Source organism: Alligator mississippiensis, chromosome 10, assembly GCF_030867095.1.
Source record: "Alligator mississippiensis isolate rAllMis1 chromosome 10, rAllMis1, whole genome shotgun sequence".
NCBI lineage: Eukaryota > Metazoa > Chordata > Crocodylia > Alligatoridae > Alligator > Alligator mississippiensis.
In genome coordinates, this window is record NC_081833.1 from 54,279,962 (window position 1) to 54,293,054 (window position 13,093).

The 13,093-nt window shown below is 45.6% G+C and overlaps 1 long non-coding RNA gene across 1 annotated transcript in view; it reads right to left on the minus strand.

The window, feature by feature from the left end:
* Nucleotides 1-255: 255 nt before the first annotated feature.
* Nucleotides 256-13,093, minus strand: part of LOC132243459 (uncharacterized) — a 105,037-nt gene continuing 92,199 nt past the window's right edge. Inside the window, exon 3 of the long non-coding RNA XR_009455039.1 lies at nt 256-1,262. This is a non-coding gene — a long non-coding RNA (uncharacterized LOC132243459). The remainder of the gene's footprint in view (nt 1,263-13,093) is intronic.

The following is a 13,093-nucleotide window of genomic DNA, read 5'->3' on the forward strand; positions in this document are numbered from 1 at the left end:
CCCCAAAACACCACACTCACTCACACCTTCCCCCATGCCCCCCACAATCACATCTGCAGGCCTCTGGGGAAGCCCCACTCACTGCTACATGCACACACCACACATGCGCCCACACCCCGCCAGCCACCCTCCACCACCACACACCCCACATCCCCACAACCCCCCATACCTTCCCACACATACCCCCATGCCCCACATACATACCCCCACACCCCACATGCACACACCCACTTTCCCCCATCCATACCCCCACAATATACAAAGAGGACTCCATTTTAAGCTATTATGCAATCACTTACACCCACACACAAATCAGGACAAAAATATTTTTTAAAATAAAATTAGAATATATTATTATGGATGTTCAATTTTTAGTATATAATTTGATTTTTACCCCTGATTTCAAGATGGCAAATCCCCTTCCCAAAAGGAGTACTTCCAGGGACAAGGGGAGGGACTTCCAGTGGCAAACGTTAAAGATTAGGGGCAGGACTTCTGGTCCCACGATGGTGACCAGGGGGCGAGGCCACCCTTGCAGCCCTCAACAGCTCCTCAAAACTCATTAAGCAGCCCTCCAGCTTAACTAATTGCCCACCCCTGCTCTGCTGGATAAATGATTATAGAAAAAGCACACTATCAATTCTTTCCATGGTGTATATGTGAACATAATTTGGGAGGAGGGATAAAACAAAACATGAGAGAAAATTATTTTCTCAAAATAAGGAAACCTACATGATATATTTTATAATGAACAACTTTTAACACTAATATTCCTCTGACAGATAACTAGTAATAGACTTGACATAAAAGACTTAAAACAGCAGAAGCCAAAAGATTGGAACATCATTTCCCAGTCTGTGCGCTGCCTGCTAGAGCCATCCCACAATATTTTGGAGTCCCCTGCAAGAAAGAGTTTTGAGGCCCTCTGATGCAAAGAAGCCGGCAGTGGTGGCGGGGAGGGTGGGAGATGTGGCAAGTGGCTGAAGAAGACAGCAGCAGTGGGATCGGCAGCAGGGGTGGGGGGTGGCGAGCAGCCAGCTGCGAAGCTGTCGTTGGCGGTGTCAGCAGCGGGCGGTGGTGAGCGACCCAACATGAAGGTGGCAGTGGCCATGCAAGGAGGCGGGGTGGTGAGTGGTTTGGTGCAGGGGGCCCCTTGGCTGTGGGGCCCCCTGCAGACACAGGTCTTGCAGGATAGGACAGGCTGGCCCGGCGGCCCGTTTCTTATAAACCTTGAACAAGTAAGAGAGTCAGACAGCAGATCCCTGAAAACAAGAGAAAGAGATTACATACAACAACTTTCCTCTAACAGGTGTGACAGGGTAAGAGGAACCTAGCATCTCTTACTCAACGGATATAGGGCTTGAGAGTTAGTAAATAACTGCTTTTTCCTTTTATGGGCTTGAAGCACCACATTACACTCAAGGTGTTAGTGACTACAAGCTAAATCTGTCCTTTTTCTTTGGATCATATAAATGAATTCTAATCCAAAACAGCTCTGAATGCCACCTGCTGAAGCTACAGCACTGCTTCCTGCCTTATCCTTCCACATTCCTCAGGTATTTCCCATTTAGGACCAATTCTCTTCAGGTGATTGATGGATCTTCACCCTAGAATGATAACCCTGTTCTCTTATGTTTCCAGCAGTAGGGGCCTTCTGAGGAACCTAATCCTAGGATGAGTCTCTGCAGCTAAAAAAGAAAACTAATCCGAATGTATACAACACACAGTATGCTTCCTTACAGCTATTTTGAGTAGTAACAGCTCTTCATCAGAGATGATACAGCTAATTAATTACAAATTATAGAAAGGGTTGATGTTATTAGAGATGATATACAATTAGTTTACTTTTGCTAGAATTAGAGAAGTATACTTAGTAAGGAAATAGTGATGTTTTCTCATTTTTAATAATATTTCTCAGGTTTCAAGTATTTCCAGAAAAAGCAAAAGGAAACAAATGCTTTGAAAAACCAGCATTAATCTTAGCTGATATCAGAATTAAGCTGCCAAAAAAAGGCATCTCAAGTAATGCTACTTCATCTGTTTTAATGCTATGGTTGGCTGTTCAAAATGATTGCAGCCTTGAGGCCCAAATTTGACTGATTCAATTGCTCTTATTTGGATTTTTAAATCATTGCTGTCAGGATAATAAGTCTTTTTCAAAACATTAAATCAAATGAAACTCAGATAGAGGTCTCAGTTCTGTAGACTGTCTATCAACAAACTCTATTGAGAAAGCCAAACTTACACATCAATTGACATTTGAAGTAATTCCCTTTGATGTCCTGCAATAAAGTAGATTTTGGCAAACTGATTATGTGATATGTAATGATTTTTTTTTGGCTGTCTGATTTCGATCCTACTTGATGCCCATTTGGTGTTTTTTTAAGTTTTTACACAGGGCAAATTTTTCAAACATATTGATGCAATTGTTGTCCATGAAGTTAATGCTTACATCTTGATTTCAACAGGAGCAGAGTCAAGTGAGCACTGAGTGCTCTTGAAAAACTACCTCTCTGTCAAGAATGAATTATGGTCAAGGTCCAACTCCTTGCATAAGTATAAATTTGGTATTACTTATGTTCCCTGCAATAACGTCCATTGGCTTCTTTAAAAAAAGTTTTCTGTAAAATGTTTCAGATTCTAGTGCTGCAGTCTAATCCAGGCAGGCAAACCTTTCTTCCCTGTGCAGAGTTCCACTGGAATAAATGGGATTGGTGTCTATATTACAAGTATTCAAGAGTATAGATCAATTTCAATGATCAGGTCAAGAAATAACACCAAATTGAAGAAATAATAACCAAGTTATTTCTGGTGGAATGTTTCAATCAGCATTTTTGTCTTTAAAATGTTTTTTAATTGTGTCTTTATTTTACAGTAAAAGGATTCAAATAAATCAAATGCCTTAGTATGAATTAAAAACAAAAACAAGAGAGAAAGGAAAACAGAACCCTCTGTCCCATCGTAAGAAATCCTTGAATTATGAGGGGTGTCCACTTAAAAGTCACCAGTCCAAAAAAAACCTATCAGTTACATATTACAAGCACTTTAGGTTTAATTGCTTGAGAGCCTCAGTTAGTAATGCCTCTTGAATTTAAAAGAAAAGCCCTTATACCTGCATCTATTTTAAAGCTTTCACCCAGTCAATATGAAGAGGTCTTAGTGTAAATAAGAATCAAGTCCATGTATTGTTTAATGTTGCGCTTTAAGAGAATTTACCCTGTTGTACAAACAATCAGCTGATGAAGGAGAGAGATCAAGAGAAAAAGAAAGATACACTGGCAATAGAATTCTTTGGATGAAACATTTGTGACAATTATGTAGTGATGTTTTACCCCCAAGATTTAAAAAAATACATTTTACAACTTGCATTACATGTCTGTTAATAATCTTATTTTCATATGATATTTGCACAAGGTGACACTTTTGACAACCAGTTGCAATACATAATATCAACAAAAGCTTCTCTGTTTTGGGCTTGTTTGCTTTTTTTTAACCACTGCACATTTATGCTCAGATATCCAGAATGATGGATGTGTTTAAAATACTTAGATTGAAGTGGACATACAGGTTCCCTGGGGGAGATTTCATAGATTTCATAGACATTAGGGCTGGAAGGGACCTTGGAAGATCATTGAGTCCAGCCCCCCGCCCAAAGGGCAGGAAGTCAGCTGGGGTCATAGGATCCCAGCAAGATAAGCATCCAGTTTGCTCTTGAAGGTGTTCAATGAAGGCGCTTGAACAACCTCCGGTGGCAGGCTGTTCCAGACCTTGGGGGCTCGGACAGTAAAGAAATTCTTCCTTATGTCCAGCCTGAAACGGTCTTGCAGTAGTTTATGACCATTCGACCTAGTCGTCATCCCTTGGGGCGCTCTGGTGAACAAACGTTCCCCCAGATACTGGTGGTCACCCCTGATAAACTTGTAGGTGGCCATCAGATCACCCCTGAGCCTGCGCTTTTCTAGGCTAAAGAGTCCCAGGGCTCTCAGTCTGCCATCGTAGGGTCTGCTTCCCTGACCTCTGATCATGTGCGTGGCTCTTCTCTGGACTCTCTCAAGCTTCTCCACATCCTTTTTGAGTTGTGGAGCCCAAAACTGGACACAGTACTCCAGCTGCGGCCTCACTAAGGCCGAGTACAAGGGGAGAATGACGTCCCGGGATTTGCTTGAGAAGCATCTATGGATGCAAGCCAGCGTTTTGGTCACTTTACTAGCTGCAGCATCGCACTGCAGGCTCATGTTCATCTTGTGGTCAATGATGACCCCCAAGTCTCTTTCTTCCATAGTGCTAGCCAACATAGCACTGCCAAGCCTATAAGGATGCTGCAGGTTTTTTTTCCCAAGGTGAAGAACCTTGCATTTATTGGCATTGAACACCATCAGATTCTCGTCCGCCCACTTGCTGAGCCTGTCCAGGTCAGCCCGGATCACCCGCCTGTCTTCTGGTGTGGATGCTTTGCCCCAAAGTTTGGGGTCATCGGCAAACTTGGCCAGTCCGCTTCTGACTCCAGTGTCCTGTCCACATCATTAATGAAGATGTTGAACAGTATGGGTCCAAGGACAGAGCCTTGGGGGACCCCACTGGTCACAGGACACCATGATGAGTGACTTCCATGAATTACTACCCTCTGGGTCCAACCCCGGAGCCAATTTTCCAGCCAGTGGATCATGGAGGACCCAAGGCGACAACTGGCCAGTTTCTCCAAGAGGCGATCATGGGACACCAGATCGAAGGCTTTTTTGAAGTCAAGATATATGACATCAATCTCTTCTCCCTTGTCCAGGTGATAGGTCACCTGGTCGTAGAAGGAAATTAGATTGGTCAAGCAAGACCTACCCACAACAAACCCATGCTGGCTATCCTTTAAGATGTTGGCGTCGGCCAGTCCATTGAGGATGGCCTCTTTAATAAACTTTTCTAAGATCTTCCCCGGGATAGAAGTCAGGCTGATGGGCCTATAGTTAGCCGGATCCACTTTCCTCCCTTTCTTGAAGATAGGCACCACATTGGCCTTCTTCCAGTCTTCGGGCACTACACCAGAACGCCAAGAGTTTTCAAAGATCCGTGCTAGAGGCTGGGCTATGATGCTTGCCAGCTCCTTGAGTACCCTGGGGTGAAGATTGTCAGAGCCAGCTGACGTGAAGGTATCCAGCTTCTCAAGATGTTCCTTCAGATACTCAGCATTAATGGAGGGCAGGGGATCACCCTCACCTGGACTTCCCGGCCCTGTAGCGGGCATGGGCGTCCCATGGGGCTGATGAAAGACTGACGCAAAGTACCTACTTAATAGGTTGGCTTTTTCCTGGGTTTCAGTTGTCAGTTGCCCCATCTGGTTCAGCAGGGGTCCAATGTTGCCCCTGCTTTTCCTTCGGCTCCCCACATATCTGAAAAAGGACTTTTTATTGTCCTTGATGCTCAAAGCTAGCTGGAGTTCAGTTGCAGCGATAGAACGTAATTTCTTCTTCTCCTTCTGTTTCAAAGAACGTTGTATGACTCGTACCTCATTCAGTAACTATACTCTGATCTTGCTTACATGAATAAAGACTAAAGTTACAATAGTATGAAAATTGAATTGCCAAATGCATTCCAAAATATATAGTATCTGTAAAGTATAATCTTGATGACTCACTACAGCATTATCAGGCATTGCATCTTTGGCTTATTTATATGAAATACAACTGAAATTAATCTGCCTGTATGGCCAAATATTGGGAAATGAACCTAAAATTGAATAAAGGGGCTTTATTCAGTGAAAAAAAAATTGTTCAGGCTGGAGGGGTGGAGCCCTCAGCTTTAGAAAGTCGGATTGTCCATTTGAAAGGGCTGCAGTTGCTAAAAGCTTCAATAGGTAAAGTAATGGATGTGTGAGGTATGAAGTGCACAGGCCCAGTAGCCATAAATCTGGCCCGTCCATATGCCATACATCTATATTTCCCCCCATCAAAGAGATCGCATGTGCAGCACTCAGGGACCTTCACAAGGCCTGTATTGCTTTTATAACCTGAGCAGCGGACATACCATTTTCAAGGTGTTTTTAAGACTCACCTGCCAAAACAGAATGTCCTCTCAAAATTGATTACTTGTCACCTGAGACTGGTGACATCTTAAAGTAGGCAGGCAAAGATAACACACAAAGACATGCTCAGAGGCAGTTCATGGCAGCAGGTAAATACAATCCTGTGTCACACACAAAGTAAGGAGGGAATGCCTGCCCAGAAGAATGCAAGAAGAAACCTGACATGTATATGGCATTAAATCTGATTTAGTGCATCTCTAGCTTTGTAATACTGTCCCCTGGTATTTTCTGTTCTAACCTGTAATACATATAAATCCTAAACATAACACAATCCTGAAGCAACTCACGTAATTAATCCTTACTGCTATGAGAAGACCCAGAAACTTCACTAGGACTATTTGCCAGTATAGAGTTGCTTCTGTTATAATAAAGCCATCTACCAAAATCCCATGATGTTGCAACTTCTCTGTGACAGCCTCATCCACCATAAAAGGTTCATAAAGCCATCTTTACTGACCTCTGAGAAGTCTTCTTACTGATGTAGGGAATTCCTTCTGCACTGTATGGATGATATAACATCACTACATTACCTTCCTGCACAGCTGCAGATTATGGACTGCAATGAATATACCAGAGGAGGAAGATGACATAGCCTAGGGGTAGGCAACCCCTGGGCACAGGTGCCAGAGTTTGGCACTCAAAGGCATTTTGCTTGGCACGTGCACATCCGGTCGGACAGCGGGGAAGGGGCTGGACCTGCACTGCCACAACAAGGATTGTGCCCCTAACAGTTCCTCTGCACACACAGTTCCTTGCACACCAACATTTTACAAGCCTAGGTTGTGGGTGCTTTTGGCACTCCGCCCAAAAACATTGCCAACCCCTGTCATAACCAGAATAGATTGTGCTCTGGCTATCCTAGGGCAGCAAAACACCTGACACCTAAAAGCTACACATTTAGACACCTTGTAACCAAACATTTGAGTGTCATTCCTTAAAAATGTTAACATTTAAGGACACATTTTATTTTCAATAAATATGGGCAAGCTTTGAACATTATATGGCTGAAGAGAGGTGCAATTATTCTCATTTTGCATTAGTAGGGGCATTGCCAGAAGATTGAGGGAAGTAATTATTCCCCTCTATTCTGCACTGGTGAGGCCACATCTGGAGTAATGTGTTCAGTTTTGGGCCCCCCCACCATAGAAAGGATGTGGACAAGTTGGAGAAAGTCTAGCAGAAAGCAACACAAATGGTTTGGGGGGCTGGGGCACATGACTTCTGAGGAGAGGCTGAGGGAACTGTGTTCATTTAGTCTGCAGAAGAGAAGACGGAAGGTGGATTTGATAGCAACCTTTAACTACCTAAAGGGTAGTTCCAAAGAGGATGGAACTAGACTGTTCTCCGTGGTGGCAGATGACAGAACAATGAGTGATGGTCTCAAGTTGCAGAAAGGGAGGTTTAAGTTAGGGAAAACTGGCTCACTAGGAAAGTGGTGAAGCACTAAAACCAGTTACCTAGAGAGGGGGTGGAAGCTCCATCCTTGGAGGTTTTTAAGACTGGGCTTGACAAAGTCTTGGCTGGAATGATCTATTTGGGGATGGCCCTGCTTTGAGCAGGGGGTTGGACTAAATGACCTCCTGAGGTCCCTTCCAAACCTAATTTTCTATGATTCTGATTCATTTTCCTAAAGAAACTTAGTTTTTGAAAATAATTTGAAACATTGCTGTAAGGCCAGGAACCAAAGAAACACAGTATGATCAAAACAACCCATTTCAAATATTCCTTTATCAAGTTAGGAGCCTTCCTTTTATACTGTTCCCTGAACACTTACCTTGGGAGATCATATTGGGCTGCACTCTGCATAGTGTCCTGACCAGGAAAGGCACCTGACTCTTACCAAATGAATATCACTAAAAACTATCAACCTGCAATCTGGATACCAATCCATGGTATATCAACTGTTGTCCCACTTCCCTGAAGCAATGCTTTCTAGGGCTGTGTGAAATTTCACTGAGTGTTTCATTTCAAAGCTGTTTTGATGTGTTTCAAGCTCAAAACAGCAGAATCAAAATGAAACAAAAGCCATTGCAATGCGGGCCTTTTCGGACACCAGGTCAGCCCAGGCAAAAGCCTTTGAAACAGCTTTGAAATGAAACAAGGACACTTGAAACAGCTTCAAAATTTTTGAAACATTTTGAGTTTTGAAGCCGGGCTTACTTGGTTTCAGTGCCAGTCCCAGCCAGCAGCAGCAGCCTCCTGTCATCCGGTGCAAGATTTTAGTCTTAAAGATCTTAAAATTAAAGTGCTCAGAAAAGAGAGCAGTAGTCCTGAGAGAATCTCACCCTTTCTTAGGAGCCCAAAACTTGCCAGCATTTAAGCTGGTCCAAGTTTCTTTTGCCCTTCTCCTCCTGCTTTTCCTTCCCACATGTGGAGACAATTACCACATTCCTGTACAGAACACCATCCTGCCCTTACCTAGTCTCTCCTCTGTGTCACATGGTCAATTTGGCATGCCTCATTTCCCGGCCTGATTTGCAGGCACTTAAGTAGAAAAGTCTTTGTTTCAGGGGTATGGACCAGGATTTGAGAGACCACCTAAGTGGATGATACAAGACTGTAGCCTTCATGGTTTCTCAGTGGCAGCACTTCAACAAGGGCAAAGCACTAGGGCTGTGTGAAGCTTCGGGTGCCGATTCGATTTGGAGGAGATTCAGTCTGATTCAGTGGCTGGATCTCCAAATCAGAATCGAATCAAGGGACCAATAAAAAGGTCCGAATCAATTTGAAGCTCTCCGAATCAATTCAGGAAAGATTAGGAGAGCTTCAATGATTTGGCCAGTCCCCACCCACTGCAGCAGGGAGCTGGAGCCAGACTTGGAGCTGGTAAGTAGGGAGTGGGGGAGGGGGGACCATGGGGGGACCCCTGCCAGGCCCCATCCCCTGCCTGCTTCCCCAGCCCCCTGACCCCCATTCATTCCCCCAGCCCCGCCATGTCTGCCCCACCCACCCCAGCTCCCGGTGCTTTAAAAAAAAAGCCCCCACTCACTGGGTGCTGCTGGGCAGGGAGGAATCCCTGCTGCCCCATGCCACATGGGGGGCTCTGCCATGAGCCCCCTGACCTGCCCCCACTCCCCCACCCCCTCCCATGGCTGCCCCACCGGCCCCAGCTCCGTCCCATTAAGGAAAAAAAAAACCCAAAATACCCTGGACTCACTGGCTCCTGCAGCAGCCTCAGGGCTTTGGGGGGCTAGTGAAAGAGCCCCCCCATGCAGCATGGAGCAGTGGGGGGCAGCAGGGATTCCCCCCCGCTGGGCAGGAATCAGTGAGTTCAGGAGGGGCGTTCAAAGTGCTGGGAGCTGTGGCGGGCAGGGCAGCCATGGGGGGTGGGGCTGGAACAGTGGGTGGGGGTTGGGCAGGCTCATGCAGAGTGCCCCATTCAACGTGGTTCAGTGGGGGGCAGCGGGGATCGCCCCCCCCCCCCAGCAGCACTCAGTGAGTCAGGGCTTTTTTTGTCAAAGAGCTGGGAGCTGGGGTGGGCGGGGCAGCCATTGCTGGGCTGGGAGAGCAGGTGAGGGATGGGCCTATGTGACTCGGAAATTCAGAGATTCAGCAGCAGCCGGATCTCTGAATCAGATTCGACTGAATCGATTCAGGACACTGATTCGAATCACCGAATTGAATCACTGTCCCCCAAATCAGCCAAATCCAAATCCGAAGCTAATACTAGCCACTTTGCACAGGCCTATAAAGCACCGTCTCTGAGTAGGGCAGTATCTAGAACACACCACAGTAAACTGCATTCAAGCAATTCTGACCAGGGTTCAACACATAATACAAAATGGTTTTCCCAATTTGATATAGACATATTCCATTCTGTCATCTCCAATATGGGTGCTGTCAATATAGAAAGAAGCAGAAAGTGACAAAAACTGTTGGAAAATTAAAAAAGAGACAAACAGCACAATTTAGTTCATTGGGAGGAAATAGATGGCCTGCATCTACCTCTGAATATTTAAAAAAACTGTAATCAAATTTGAAAATGAATTTCAATGAATTTGAGAAAATATGTTTTTAAATTCTGCTTCTGCTGCTGTGATAGGGAATTGCAGGTATCAGAAGAAGAAAAAGCAGCACCAATTTTTACATTTTAACCGTCGGTTATGACCTTTCAGTATGAAACTGTCAAAGGAATGAAGAGCAAACATAGTTTGTTTTCTATATGTTGATGGAATCTCATTTGCTACCTAGCTATTTAGCAAATTTCTAGTGAAGCCAAACTATCGTATGTGATTCATTTTCAATGATCTTGTAACATTCCATTAATATACTAGTAGTAGATAGCTACGCTAAGAAAAAAAAAATTGTTCTCCATTGGTTGATTTCTGATCTTTTTCTTCATATTCTTTCAGTCTACAAGAGGGCACAGATACTTTATAGCAACAGCACTGATAACAGAGTACATAAAATAATTACTTTGTCTAAACGGAGATAATCAATTAGCAAATTCATCCTAATTTGTTTTAACACAGTTATACTATGAATTTTTATGTAAAATTCGGGTTTCATCTATACCAAACCTACCATATATAAGGCAGCATCCAAATAGGATCTAATATTAATGAGAGCATATTACTCTTCACTCTGATAAGCATTAAATGATAAACTGAGCTTCAAAGCAGTAGTACATAAATATACAGTATCTATTGATCCATAAAGTCAAAAAGGGCTAGTATAAAAACTATGAATAAACATTAGAAATCATGGTTTCATCCCTCCAAAGGTTAACATTGCACTGAATTACAGAAAGGTAAACATCTCTCTCTCTCTCTCTCACTACATGAAGAGCTGAAGAGAAAAATTTGACTTTTAGTATACTGAGTGGTAAATTTTCAGTGTACTGAATGGGGAGATTTACAAGAATGACTATTGTGTACACTAACAATGGCAATTTATCTAAATTCCTAACCTCCATAAACTGTATCCCTGGGAAGAGAGATTTTTAAGGCATTAAAAAAATCTGATACCCAGGATATCCAAAAAAAGTCTAGCTTTTTCCAAGCTAAAAAAACCTGGTAATTATTCATAATGATTGCTAATGAATGGATTAATTTTGTTAGAATTATAGGACTGTTATAGGTTAGCAAATGTTCAGTTTGCTTATATTTTTTTAAGTTTATATTAACCCTAATCACACCCAAACTTCTCCTTTTAAACACTTTGGATCTGATCCTTATTTACACTGGAGCAGCACACAGCACAGAATAGGGAAAAGACTGTATGAACTTGACCTGTCTGCTTGCAAGGCTGGCTCCAGGTGGTATGCTACTAGCTAAGGACAAGTAGGGTGCATCCACATGAGTGCACAGGTGCCTCTTGCCCCATGTCAAACCCCTTTGAGGTAGGGCAACACGCACATGCAGGAACAAAAAAATGTTCCCCGCGCTGCAAACTTGCAGCGCGGGGAGAAAATTAGACCCCTGGATATCTAGGGGTCTAAAAAAATCGACATTTAAAAAAGTGGAGCAAAGCACAGTCCCTGAATGTGCCCTGAGGCAACCAGAGGCTGGGTCCTCCATAGAGACACTCTCACTGCCAGAGCGTCTCTATGGTTGGCCCTCACCCTGGTGCTGAAACATGCGGCCGGCGAGGCCACGTGTTTCTACACCGGGGCTCCGGTGTCAGAGAGTAAAGGGTCGGGGGGCTGGAGGAGGGGGGAGGGGACCATGGAGGCGACCCCCAATAGCCCCACCCACTCCCCCAGCTTCCCCAAACCCCACCAGCCCCCCTGAGGCCCCCGACCCCTGCCACGGCCGGACTCTGCCCCCGCCAGCCTCCCTGAGGCCCCCGACCCCTGCTGGGGCTGGTCCCTTCCCCGCCAGTTGCCAACCCCTACCGGGGCTCGTCCCTCCCCCCCACCAGCCCGCCAAGGTCCCCTCCCCCTGCTCTGCCTGGCCCCAACCTCCCAAGCCCCCCCCAATCCCTGCTCCCCCACCCCATACTTTAAAAAAACAAAAACCAAAACCAAAAAAACCCCAGCACTTACCGGAAGTTGGAGCTGCAGTCTGGCTGCCTGGGGTCCCGCCCGCACAATGCGCGGCAGGGTGACAGCTCCAGCAGCCCCAGCCTGAGTCCTCCTGCCCCTGCGCTGTCTTGTGCTGCCCAGGGGGCTCTGCCAGGACGCCCTGGAGCCCCCTGACCCCTGCTTCTAAGGTAAACAGAGGCTTTTTTTTCCATTTTTTTCCTGTTTTTTTTTAAATGATGGGTTGTGGGGGTAGCCTTGGAGGCCTGGGGGTGCAAGTTGGGGGGGTGAGGATGGGTGGGGCAGCCATTGGGGGGCTGCAGCAACTGGTGGGGGATGGGGCCAGGTGGGGCAGCCATTGGGGGGCTGGGGTGGGGCATGTGGGCCTTGCAAGGGGGCTGAAAGTCCCTGTGGGGGCCATATGGCCCCCATTGGGGGCCTGCAACCCTTGTGTGGAGGTTGAACCCCCTGTTGGGGAGATGAACCCCTTGTGTGGGGGTTGAACCCCCTGTTTGGGGGACAAACCCCCTGTTGGGGGCCCATACCCCTTGTGTGGGGGTTGAACCACCTGTTGGGGGGGCTGTACCCCTTGTTAGAGTGCCAAACCCCCTGTTGGGGGGATGAACCCCTTGTTTGGGGGTTGAAACCCCTGTTGGGGGGCATACTCCTTGTGTGGGGGCTGAATCCCCTGTTGGGGACCCGTACCCCTTGTGTAGGGGTTGAATCCCCTGTTGGGGGGCTGAATTCCCTGTTGGGGTCCCATACCCCTTGTGTGGGGGTTGAACTCCCTGTTGGGGGGCCGTACCCCTTATGAGATGGCCGAACCCCCTGTTGGGGGGGGGCCAAAGCCCTTGTGTGGGGCCCAACACCCTGTAGGAGGGCAGCAAAACACGTATTCATGAATTCATGAAACATGTATTTAGAGTTCACTTTATTATTATGATGAGACTTGCTTTAACACTGTAGATATACCAATAAAGCATTGTCCAACTGATCACTGTCTCTTTCGTGCTCTCTGTCTTTATAGTGGACTTTTGCTTTACTTGTGGAGGAACATG